The following is a 13,140-nucleotide window of genomic DNA, read 5'->3' as shown; positions in this document are numbered from 1 at the left end:
GAATCTTTCATCAGCCCTCAACTGCCATGAACATACCAACCTTAACCCCCGTAAATCCTGCTGGAAAGGTTTGGCCAACTACGAGTACCATGGTGGTTCTGAATGCATTTGCTCGGGCGTACTCGTAAACTCGTAACTTTCCTGCACACACAAACTTGGTTTCTGCCAATTTCTAGTCCTCTAAGAAATCTAGTGGCTTTAAAGTCTCCAAAAAAGTCATAGCAAGAACGTTTTCATTGATCTCTTTCTCGTAACAGACAGTGAATGATATAATCAGCCATTTTGAATTTCAGACTGATGAGGGTTCTCATTCGTGATTTGTGTTTAGTGGGTCTAAAGGGTGCACAGTAAGAAGACCTTACGCAACAATACACCTTTTTAAAGTTATATTTTATACTGAGCACATCTTTATTGAATGCAGATCAGCAATCTTGAAAAAGCTAGCACTGTTCATTTAAAGCAATTACCCCTAACAACACACTGTATTTATTTATACAATTTTTGACTACAAACACACACTACTAATTAAATCGTCTTAAGGCATAGGTTTAGCACAGACAGGAGAACAGCATAAGTGCTGGCGGTGGAGCTCACTCGGGCACCAGTCAGGGAGGCAAGGAAGAGAAAACTTCATCCTTCTAAACCAATTACATTCATGCACATCAAGGTACAGGAAGCGTCTTCCCACCTGCCAGTGTCACTCCTGTGGTCAAGTGTCACAGATCACGTTTCTGTGAAGCAAACCCAATTAAATGTCAACGTTCTTTTAAGGTTGTACCGAATTTCGTTTTTAGACTTCACGTTTTTTTTGTACTTCGTTGTTTGGCTGATTAAAGCCGTTGTCCACAAATGTTCAGCGCCACTCTCTTTTAAACTGAATATGTGTGGTGTCCTGTAGGCACTATTGATGCTCAGTGTGCCCATGGTACACACTGTGAACAGCCCAGGGATCTGCACAGGGCTGGATTATGGCGAAACGCTGGGCCTGACTTGCGCAAAGCAGCACGCTTCATTGAATTGGGCCAAACGCAATGGTCGAAGTGGGCAGGAGCGGTTGGGAGCGGTGCGCCTCTACTTTTAAAAAAAAGTTTTACTTTTCCTGTACTTTTGTTTTTAAAAAGAGACCGTTCCGGAAAGGTTTATTTTTAAAAGAAAAGTGTAAGAAGAAGTTGAAACTTTCACTGCACTGAACATTCCCTAAAACAGCAGGTGTGTTTGTTTGGGGGTTTGGATTGCGCATGGGAGGGGGCACGGGGCTGTCCCACAGGGAACATAGTTGCACTAGACTTTGACCACTGGCCAGAAGTGTACAATCCGATCAGCGCACATAAACCCCAGACTCAGACAGAGTGGGTGGTGAATCTTTGTCCACAGAAGACCAGACTTCAACAAAAAGTGCAACGTTATGCCTTTCAGTACTCTTGAAAAAGACATGATTCAATAAGTGTGTCATCCACACAAGCAGACAAGTTCAGACGAAGGCCCTGGGACCACCAAACACACTGTGTTATATATTCACTCTAAAAATAGACTCAGTGAAATCATATAAGTGTACGAGGATTTGGAATTTAGATCAAAACTAGCTATTCTTCTGTCATTATTTTTGTCGGATTTCCTTTAGCCTCGGTTTGGGAAATCATGTTTTACTCAGTTGAATGGCAAACCAGAAGTGGCATCCGAAGTTGTGGGCAGCTAACAATAAACTGGGCAGGATACATAAGGGATATATGTTATGTTATTAGGCTTTTTCTTGGGGTTTCCGTTGTGCTTACGAACGACTGGTCATGCTGTTGGTTGCATTATGGTGAGAGGTGTTTGGCTTTAGTGGATGATGCGTGAAGATGTTCTGTACTGACGTTTAGACAGTCCGGGAGACTGGGTAGACATTCTCTAAGGGTTTTGGCAGTCCCTTAATGTGATGTCTTCTAGTCGTTATAGTTTCTTGGGTGTCCTATGTTGTGTCCTAGCAGAACAGTTGGAAGCTGGAATGGCATTCCCTTAGGTTGTGTATGCGTGTGAAAGACAAACTATTGAAAAGTCTTGTTTTGTGATCTAGCCTGGCACACCTAGGTAAATGCTGTTTGCGTAGTTGATTCTTGCAAGACTTGTGAAGATGATAGCCAGTGCTATGCTTGCAAAGGTAAGTTAAGGCATAATCCATCAGATAGAGCAGAGCTAGCAGAAGCACCTTTTGATTATTGCATTGACTTGGGGCTCCCACATGAGTCTTTTCCCCATTAATACACTTACGTTCTTAATCACCTAGATGGTTTAGTGCAGCTACCAATTTCCAAAGGCCATGGAAGAGACATTTTCGGTGTGTTGTGAGATCAGACTATCATTATTTACATTATGTCTAGGTTAAGTTTTGGGTAGTAGGCCGTCATCCATTTGCTTATTCGTGTGAAGCAGTTGCCGAGGATGGTGCTTCAGAGTCCATCATCAGTCATTTTGTATATGATTTGTGTTTCATCTGTTTAGTAGTAACAGGAGGGCACATTAGATTTTATGACCTTCAACAATGGGGTTATATAGATGTTGATCAGCAGCAGCGGGAGGCTTCATCCCTGAAGAACTCCACAGGTAATGGCTCACTGGTCTGAACTAAAAGGGTTAGCCAAGTCATTTCTGTTCTATCTGTTTACAATCTCATCCGTTGTAGAGTTGTGTTATTGATTCAGGTTTCTTCAGGCCTTCTAATTAGTGTACTGTGGTTAACAGTTTCAAAGGTCGCTAAGATGTTGAGGAGTACGAGTGACAATGTGATGTTTTCATCTGTTGGGGTTTTGAGGTCGTCCCAAATCAAATTTTAGCACAGATTTGGTGTCGATCATAGGTCTAAAACAGACTTGTGAGCGATCTAGTAGGTTATTAGATTCTGAATGCACAAAGATTTGGCTACCTTAATAGAATCTATAGAATTGTGTGTTGGTACGTTATGTCTGAGAGAGGACGAGAGTTGGGGAGTTTTCTAGGCTGCCAGCTCTGTTCTTTAGAAGTGGTTTGACACACTCATCTTAAACGCTTTTGGCACAATCCCTGTCTAGAGCAAGCAGTTCTTTAATTTGGGAGAGAGGACGAGAGTTGGGGAGTTTTCTAGGCTGCCAGCTCTGTTTTTTAGAAGTGGTTTGACACACTCAGTCTTAAACGCTTTTGGCACAATCCCTGTCAAGAGCAAGCAGTTCTTTAATTTGGGAAAGCAGAAAGCTGGTGTTTCTCTGTTAAGGATTTGTTAGTAAATGTTCGGCGAGCAGGTATCGATCAGAGACCAGGTCTTGTTACTAAGATGCACCCCTTTTTTAAAGTATGGTTTGAATCGGTGGGGTTGTAAGCTAAATGTCTTTGTCCAGGATTTGACAGGTACTTCCAATTCTGTTCCATATTTCAGCGGTGATGGCTTGCTCTATGTTTAGTACATTGCTTCTGAAATTGTTGGTTGCTGCTTGTTGGGGGTTGGTCTCTTCCATGAAATTCTGAGTTCCTCCAAGTGTAGAGTTTTCCAACTTTGAATGGCAGTAGTTGTTTGTCTTTTATGAGTTTGGAGTTGACGCACTGATGTGTTGACCATTTGTTTGCGCTGAAAGCTGGGCGTGGAGAGGCTCAAGCTTTTGGGTGCTGATTGTCTTTGCTCCTCAAACCAAATATTGATGTCTCTGAGTACCGTTAGGTGTTTGTGTTCCATAGCTAGGTCATCAATTATGCCTGCAAACATTTTCTGTAACTGTTGGGATGTCTAATGGGGAACTGTAAATAAGTAGCAAGGAGGTTGGTTTGGTGGCTGAGTGTGAGGTGGATCTCGAGTCCTTCCGAGTCCGGGGAAACCATTTGGTGCGAAGGTGAGATTTTGAGGTGCTCCTTGTGTTGCATGGCGATGCCACCTCCTCTTTTGCCATTTCGGATGAGTTGGATCAGTTTGAAGTTGGTGGGGATCGGTTTGTGTGGTATTACCTTATAGTCGCTTGTTAACAAGGTTTCTGTTATAAAGAACATGTCTGCTTCTCCTTCGCTTAGAATTTTGTGAAACTACATTCTTTGTTAAAAGACAGAGTGCATATTGACCTTACATAAAAATGGGAATTCGAAAATGTTGCTTCCTTGAAACCTGTTCTATACCTGTTTTGGTTTGAATTTTGACTCAGAATCCTAAAGGCAAATGTACTCATATTGCCCTTCTGTACTCCTGTACATTCTCTGAATGAGGCCACGTGCCTGGATATGCTGATTGCATATCAATATTATCAAGATAAATGATTCATACTACGGGATTGCCCATTGAATAACATGTTTAAGTTGGGCATTTGTATGAGAGGGCTACACAGCAACATGTAACACAAATTGAAAGGATAGATTAGGGGTAGTTTATAAGGGCTTTGAAATGTAAACAGCCAATGAGCAGCAGCATTTTCTGGATCCTTTGTTTTCCATAATGCAGGCAAATCACAGTAGTTCAGCACAAATGGAATGGGGCCTCTTCAAAATGTGGCGGGGCCTCTGCGATTTCCTTCACCCATACATGTACAGAGGGTATGGACCAATCTGGGGCCCCCTTAAGTCCTTAACAGAGCAGGCACCCTGTGCTGCATTGGTGTCCATTATACCCCCCCAATCAAAGATCTAATGGCACAACCTGCTATGCGGACAGTTTCTGCATTATTGAATTGACCTGCGTGCGCACATTTCCTAAAGATATGTGTAAAGTAAGGGCAGAACTTGCGTTTTAATCTGAGAGTTCTGTGTAGAAAATTCGGGAAAGACGTCCTTGTATTGGTGATCTATTCAACAGTATATTAAATGGAGTAGCTTTTCTAATTTGTAAAAATCATTTTTAATGTGCTTTGTACCTCCAAGGATTATTTTGAACAAAAATATATAATAAGGCAGAGCATTATGTGTGAAACTCCTACTTTGGGATCAACATCATATAAAATCCTGCAACTGGGATGCAATACTTGAACTATAACCGTATTTGTTTTAAACAATATTTTCAATAAAGTATTTCAAAAGATTAGCATGGATGATTTACTCTTAAATAGTTCTTTGGTGCTGTAGTAATTTTCAAGTACTGTCCACATCTAACTACTGCCACTTTCACTCAATGTACTAACTCTGTCAAATGTGACGCCCTTTACCCGGGTCCTACTGATTACACTTATGCGCTCCAGAATCTTGGTGCATCTACCCCACTGACGTGAGCAGGACTCCTTTTCTCGTTTCATTGAAAACCTTACATACATTTTCACCAGATCATTCAGGCACGATTTCGTCCCTGGTGCCTTATTTTAATAGAACATTGCTGCTTATGCCTCGTACTGTGAATCACTTCCTCGTGTTAAGACAGCTGGGCATACCGCATGTTAAGTGATGGACATGGCCTGGCGGTCAAGGCACATCACTTTCTATGAAAGGGATGTCGCTGTATTTACTGTCATTCTCTGCCCACTGTTTTACCGCTCTGTCCACGATCTCCTCAGAGAGGCGGTGTGCGTAGTCTAGCAGTGCTGGGTCTGTTGTCAAGGAATCATCTTTCTCCTCTTCCTGGTTAGACTCCACCAGGGCCACAATTTCTTCAGCTGGCGTCTCATTGCTGTCATGGGTCTTTTCATTTTGGGTGGAGTTCTGAACGGCATACGTCTGCTTGGATTTTATGCACCCCATAATACAGGAACATGGGGCCACATCAAATGGTAGGGGGCCAGCACTCTCTGGAAGAAGTTCATCTATATTCCAGGAGCAGTTACCCAGGGCCTCTACTGTTTCCAGTCGGTAGTCTGCTGCAAACCAATCCAGCACCATGCACTCCTCCGCCACCGTCTCTTCACATTGAGTGCGAACTGCTACAAAAAAAGGACACAGAATTCGTTTTATTAAAGCGTTCTACATTCAAATGGTAAAAGACAACGTGGTCTTTGAACTATAAGATCAACACACACAGCTTTCCTTTACAGCATACTGTATTAGCTTTGTCTGCAGAAGGCATTAACTATCTGAAGGATGGGGAGAAAATGTAATGGGTTGTAAGTCACAGAAGAAACCAAGAGCACATATGTGGGCACAAGAAGTAGAAGTGGCAAAGTCATCAAACATACACATAAAAGCCTTAAACAATATAAGTCAAGACAGGAGGCAAGCATTATGCTTCAACTTCTTACTTTTCAGCAGTTTCAACAAAATAACAGAAACACTTTGAAAATGTTTCCACCTACTCATTTTCCTTTTTCTTTCTTTCAAAACTACATTTCCCTCTGACACTGTAGTCCTTGACAGTGCTTGTCCAGTCCATATGTCACTTCCTGTCCAATGACTCCTCCTCTTCCTTTCCTGCTCTTCAGCAAGATAAGTGTACCTTTCTTAGCACAGAGCGTGTCATCATGTTATGTTTTATATTAATACATGTCTGAGCATGGATATGACAATAGTTCAGGAACAAATAATTGGTACAACGGTATAACCATTATTAAGGACAGATGAGAATCACCTGTTAGGGAGACAGCATAACAGTGATTGAGTTGAGGAGCGCTCTTGCATAGGCTCGCAGGGGCCATGCAGCGCGTTCAATTGTTGCCAGCGTGCGCGCCAGGCGAAAGTAGAGGCAGACAGGACACAGCAGAAGAAGGCAACGGGCCCCATGTCATATTACCGACACGATCGGGGGCCCGTTTCTGCCTTCCTGAAGAGGAGTGAGTAAGCCCCCACCCTCACAGGGGCAGATCCTAAGCGCTGATCAAGCAGGAAGGAGAATGCAGGCCCCCTCCCTCACGGGGATTGGGCCTAACGGATAAGAGCGTCATCGCAACGACTTCTTGCAGATACAAGGAACCCGAGCGCGGCAGTGATAGAATTACAAGAAGGGAATCCCCTTACGAGTCCGGGCCCAGTGGTGATCCTTCTCTTGTCTACATAACCCTGATGCCAACAGCAAGATTAGCCCAGCACAGCAGAGACAGCCTAGCACACACGTGGAGCTAAGGAGCCACAGCTGGGAGTAACTAGCAGAACAGATGCCAGTGGCCAATAAAGTGCAAGCTTTGCACCAGGAGCAGAATAGCACACAAGAAACACACATCAAGGAGAAAAGGGTGCCAGTAAGTATAAAAAACAAACAAAAAACCCCAAAGTTCAACAAGCTAACACAATGCAGCATTGGCCGTGCAACTCAGCATGCAAGTTCAGGTACTAGCACACATCACCCAGCCATCGCAAAGATGTCTGCATATGAGTGGAGCGAGGAAGAGCAGGCGCCAGAACTAGCTTATAGCTTGAAAGAGGTGCTAGGAGGCTTGTTGGTTGATGCAGTGGCTCAAGGGGTAAAACCCCTTCAGGAGAGGCTGGCTATGCTAGAATCCATCCTAAACCAGAGCCCAAAAGGCGCCATAACAGAACGAAGCACGTCCACCAAGACCTCCCAAGGAGGCATTAAGGGGAGTACAGATACTCGCAAGTGTAAATCCTTTGACGACCCCCCCCCGGCCGTAACTACGGGCAAACAAGGAGACCCCAAAGGCTCGGGAAGCAGAGAAACGCTTTCCTTCAGAAATCAGCTGTGCCAAGCCTCATGACCCTCTCCCCAGGGGAGGATAGTATGGGACTCATCGGAGTCTGCCTGCTGAGCAAGCCATGGTGGATAACTGTTGCTAATAGCCTGGTGTGTTATAAATGCCCTCAACACGTCCTTCCACCAGTCCTGCAATTCACATTGTCGCCTTCTTTACTGACACCAAATGAAATTTGCCCAGGTGTTGCACCCACCTATAGTCCAGATTGGTGCAAACACTGATAGGAATGTTAGGGTTGCCAAAAGGAGCCGGACTGGACTCTGTCCAGATTTAAAGAGGGTGGCTGGGGTTGGGGTGAAGGAGGGACTTCTGTCTAATTCTGGAACTTGCTGGTCACTCCCCAACACTCTCCTCTGGCTACCCTCCTCTTGCGCATGAGCAAGTCTCACTTCCTGGGCTTCCTACTCTTCTTGCTCACTATTTTCTCCTCCCTCGCATTTGATGTCTAGCACCACCCCGACGCCTCACCACATGCTCATTCCTTCCCCAGCCTGCACTGGTCTACCAGATGTATTGCATATCTATGGGACTTTCACACTCTGCCCCCGACTACCTAGGCTGCTCCTTCCTTATGCTCTACTACTTTCACCTTGGCGTCCTCTCCCCTCCTTTGCCCTCCCTACTCGCTGCCCCCTTCTCTAGGGCATTTACCTATTTTCTTTGCCACTTCCTGTGGTCTTACTGCCTCCCTCGATTGGTGGTTTGATTTCTTCCCCCCCTCTACTAGGTCTTTTATCACTTCCCCCACCTTATCTTGTGTCCTCCCTTTCTCCTGAAGATCTCACCCTTTGCTTCCTTCCTAGCCACCCGTGTTTCAGACTTCTATCGTGTGTCTCTCGGCCCAAGTTCTGGGGTATCTCTTTCCTAAACCACTTACGTCTCTCTCTCTCTCTGCGACTTGTGCATTTCTCACCACACCCCTGGGGCATCTCTATCCCCAAGCTCTGGGTATGTATTTCCCCAACCTATGGGCACTTATTACCTCAAACCCTCTCTCTTGTGTTCTTCACTACCTCCTTCCTTATCAAAATCCCAACTCTCTGCTCTCCTTCAAGTCTACTCCTCCACTCTCTGCCAGTAACCTCCTCTTTTTTTCTGTAGTCACATCCAGAGGCGTTACTAGGGGGCATGACTGAGGGGGCTATAGTCCCTGGTCTTTTGGTTGTATCTGTGGATAGAAGCTCAGGGGCTGTAACCAAAAGGCTAGTTATCCCAGAGTCCTGACAGTCCTGACATTAGCGTAGCCCTGGATCTTTTCCATGCCTAGCAACACCCCTGGTCACATCCAAAGCACTATTTCTAGGCCTCCAACACTCTCCTTCTCCTTGTTTCTGCTAGCTTCAAACACTAACCAGTTTCTTCAAGCATTTTTATACTCTGTCCTCCCCTTGCTGGTCTTATGGATATACGTTGCAGGTGTGTGTATTCAGGGTCTTGGCTACATTGTGGAGCCAGGCTTCCTTCTGGGCACTGTTTCCTGAGAGTGTGTGCTTTTCAAGCCCCACCCCGTCCTTTCCACAGAACCAGATTTCTTACTGGCAGTCGACCATTTTGCAATTTTGCAAAATGAGTAGATAGGAACTCAGGCTGGGCCACGGGAGAAAAGGTGCAGATGATGGAAGCCAAGATACCTCCATAAGGGGTACCTCCATTAGGATCTGTGTGATTATTGCGACCACTATTATTACGATGGCCGACAATGCTGACTTTAAAACAAAAATGGTTTAAACCCCCTTACACCTCATCAATATGTGGGGGGAGCCCCCCCCCCATATTACCATTACATTGCGTACCCCCAACCACATATATATATATATATGGTGTAAGCGGGGGTCTAAAAAAAAAAGTTGTGATTTTCGGCCGTTGTAATTGTGAGGGTGACATTTTGGGCCATTACCCCTCCATTATAGCTGGTCAGATAGCACAGCAAGTAGATTGCTCGCTTTGACATCTGTGCAGATCCTGCCTACGCAGACTCGAATCCCGGCGGGGCCAAACTCAGACTTTCATCCTTCCGAGGTCAATAAATGAGCACCACACACAGTGGGTAATAATAAGCAGCGCTCAGATACCTGATATAAATGCAAAATGATTATTATTATTATTAAGAGAACAAAAGACATGGTAATAGGTATGGGATGTAATAAAACATAATGAAATGGGAAGAAATCACTCAGATGAACAGGAATCACTGGACAGAGGTACAACAGTGTTTTATATATTCATAAACTGCGGACCAGAAACATGTACATATCTAGAAAAATGGAGTATATTAACAAAGAGTGAATTACAGTGACAGTTTCCTGTAGATGGGATATTCGACATAAGGAAAGCTTTTTACCTGAGAACTGTCCTGGCAGCCCTGGGCTCATCAATTACACCAGATACATCGGAAGTGTTTCTAAATTGGTTTGCAGAGGGTTTAAAAAGACTGGGGCACTCAAGACTAAGAAACAAAAATAAAATTACGTCATAAATTAAAAAGGGTGAATATCAAAAGACGGCAGTAACTGAAAGGAAAGGTCTTAAATCGTCTGCCCGGATGGCTAAATTGTATCCCCAATTAAAATAAATTATAAAAGGGGGAAGAATCAGAAGATATAGCAGCAGAGAATCCCTTGAGTACAGAAACCTCAGAGTTTTTAAGCAGTATCACTCAATGAATGGCAAACAGAAAATCAGTATGGTTTATATATTCTGTTACATTGACAATGGACTTCCTAACAGTACATTTTGTGGGCACTGCTCGCTGCTGCACTGCCGGCAGGCTGTGCGGGCTCAGTCCCACACCGAAGGAGCAAGCCAAAGGACCTCTTCTGTAAGTGCTGGTGTAGCCCCCATGCATGCCGTACCTTCCCATACAAGACTGGCTAGATGCCGAATCTCCACCCCCTGACTCTGGTATTCATGACCTTGACCCACAAGGTGAGAGGGAACAGTCTGGATGCTCCTACCGACTCAGTTTCTTTGCTGTTTGCTTTCCTGCTTCATGAGGTGAGTCCTCACCAAATGGGTTAATCCTCACTCACCTGTCTGCCCGCCTGATGCAGCCCCTGTACCATGAGGCGAGGCTTTGCAAGATTATGCATTCATACCCATTTGTCACTCATATGTGCTGCATACCTGATGCAGCCCCCGTACCATGAGATGAGGCTTTGCCAGATTATGCATTCATACCTATTTGTCACTCATATTTGCTGCATACCTGATGCAGCCCCCGTACCATGAGGCGAGGCTCTGCCAGATTATGCATTCATACCCATTTGTCACTCATATGTGCTGCATACCTGATGCAGCCCCCGTACCATGAGATGAGGCTTTGCCAGATTATGCAATTACACCTATTATGTCATCCTTGCACTTTGCTCACTTTTTCCTTCTTGTAACTACTTGATTTGTAATTTCTTGACCCTGAGATGTGGTAGCTTCTAATCTCCCTGCTAATATTGGTTTTGACTCTCCCAGCCCCACCTCGTAACATGCTTACCTTACATCTGCAGTAGCCCCCTGTACCATGAGGCACGGCACTGCCTAAGTATGCTCCTCGTCCCCCCTCATGTTGTAACCAGTGTGCTTATCTTTTACCTTATTTTTTGCCACTTTGCACTTACTGTAACTGCACCGTGATACCTGTGGGTCTGGGTGCTGCTATGAATGCAATAAATAAAATAATTTAAAAATTCTGTGCGACGGAAGCTGTGCAAGCAGCGCACAATCATTTTATGCACGCAATGTTAGCACACCATCAGCAAGTCCTCTCCCACAACATAGCAAGCACGCCACCTGTGCCCCAATATCCCGCTGGCCAAGCAGGAACGGCATCCTCCACCAACCCATCCTATACCACATTGGTACGTTTGCAGTAGTAGTAAGCAGTAGTAAGTTATGAAGTGCAAACATACCACCAGAACAAAAAAGACAGTTTCAAGGAGCCAACATACCACACATACAAAACATTTCAATATGTGAGACAAACGGTAACAAAAACATAAATTTCACAAAGTAAAAAATGATGCAAATGGTATGTTATTGAGCTTATATCACACCAAAGCCCGTGGGCAGCCAGGCACAGAGAGATAGAAGGTGCAGAAGAAGTAGTTCAGGAACATTAATGCTAGTTAAAGAGAATTGTTTTCAGTTGCTTTCGAAAAGTGAGATGATTCTCCATTTTACGTAGCTATAAGGGCAGGGCCTTCCATGCCTTGGCCCCTCTGTCATGGAAGGCCCGACCAAAGCCGCGGGCTCTGTTTGCCCGATGTAGTTCCAGTAAAGAGCCCTCAGGTGATCCTAGATTTTTCATAGGTTGGTAAAGATGAACCCTTTCCTTCAGGTATGCTGGGACATTGCCAAAAATGCACTTATGGAATATGGTTAACAATTTAAACTGGATTCTAGCTGCCACTGGGAGCCAATGTAACTTTTTCCTTGCTGTAGTCGTTGGCTCTAATCTTGTCATCTTAAAGATGATGCGTATGGCTGCATTTTGGATTTCTTGCAACTGTTGGACTTCAGCCTTACTTGCACCTCCTAGGAGTCTGTTGCAATAATCAACACGTGGGAGGATCACTGCTCTCATGAGTTTGGTATGATTTTCTATTGAAATCAGTGGTGTTACCTACCTAAGTACTTTAAGTTGATAGTTAGGGCTGGTAGTAATAGCTAATACGTGGGCTTCGCAATCTAAGTTTGCTTCATGTATGTGCCCAACATCTTCACCTTCTGTACTACCTTGATTTGGCTGCCATCAATAATAAAACTAGCATATCTCTGATCTAAATTGGTTTGTGTCTGCCGAGGGCCAAAAAGCATAAACTCGGTCTTTGCTGCATTCAAACAGAGCCAGTTAGTGGACTTCCAGCATTTTATCATATGGTGTACCACGTTCAACATCTGTTGATCCTTTTCATGATCACCACTCACCAGTAATATCTAGAACCAGCTGGAAATCATCAGCATAATTACAAAAAAATATCTGATGTAGTCCTAGATCGCCACATAGAGGGAGGATGTAGATATTGAATAGCAAGGGGGAAAGCCATGCCCCCTGTGGCACTCCACATGCTATAATTTGTGAGTCAGATGCACTATCGCCCCATTGCACACGTGACTGGCGGCCCTCTAGGAATGATCTAAGCCAGGTAATGGCCTCCATAGAGAGAACTCCAACAGTTGGCATCCGATGTAATAGTATTTTATGGTCTAGCAAGTCAAAGGCTGGGCTGCTGATAAATCTAACTGCATCACCAGTCCTGACTTGCTATGCTCCAACTTGGAGAGCACGTGTGTCTATAAATCCAGAAGTGCACTTTCTGTGCCGTGGTAGCTCCTGAACCCTGACTGTTTTGCATGCAGTATACCAGCTGCTTGGACATAGGGCTGTAACTGTATGGTAGCCGCATGTAAATGTGACGCGCAAACAGACACACCCAATGTGAAGCTTCCCCATCTACATGTAAGGCACACAGCACACAGAAGGACGATAGATATTGTTTTAGACTTAAAGTCCAACAGCTTGGTGCTATTCCAAATATAAATTGAGTTCTATGACATTTCATCGCCAGTCATTTTTACGACTGCCTTTTGTATG

The 13,140-nt window shown here is 44.4% G+C and overlaps 1 long non-coding RNA gene across 3 annotated transcripts in view; it reads right to left on the bottom strand.

The window, feature by feature from the left end:
• Positions 1-5,786: 5,786 nt before the first annotated feature.
• Positions 5,787-13,140, bottom strand: part of LOC138488572 (uncharacterized) — a 258,066-nt gene continuing 250,712 nt past the window's right edge. For 2 of the 3 annotated variants that reach the window (XR_011274685.1, XR_011274683.1), the window contains one exon: positions 5,797-5,834. This is a non-coding gene — a long non-coding RNA (uncharacterized lncRNA). Of the gene's footprint in view, positions 5,835-13,140 lie in introns of all 3 variants that reach the window. The other variant, XR_011274684.1, reaches the window with a different exon arrangement.

The sequence above is a fragment of the Ambystoma mexicanum genome, chromosome 9 (assembly GCF_040938575.1).
Source record: "Ambystoma mexicanum isolate Mex_15411 chromosome 9, UKY_AmexF1_1, whole genome shotgun sequence".
NCBI lineage: Eukaryota > Metazoa > Chordata > Amphibia > Caudata > Ambystomatidae > Ambystoma > Ambystoma mexicanum.
Note: the sequence above shows the minus strand (reverse complement) of the source record. Positions and strands in the feature narration are given on the sequence as shown.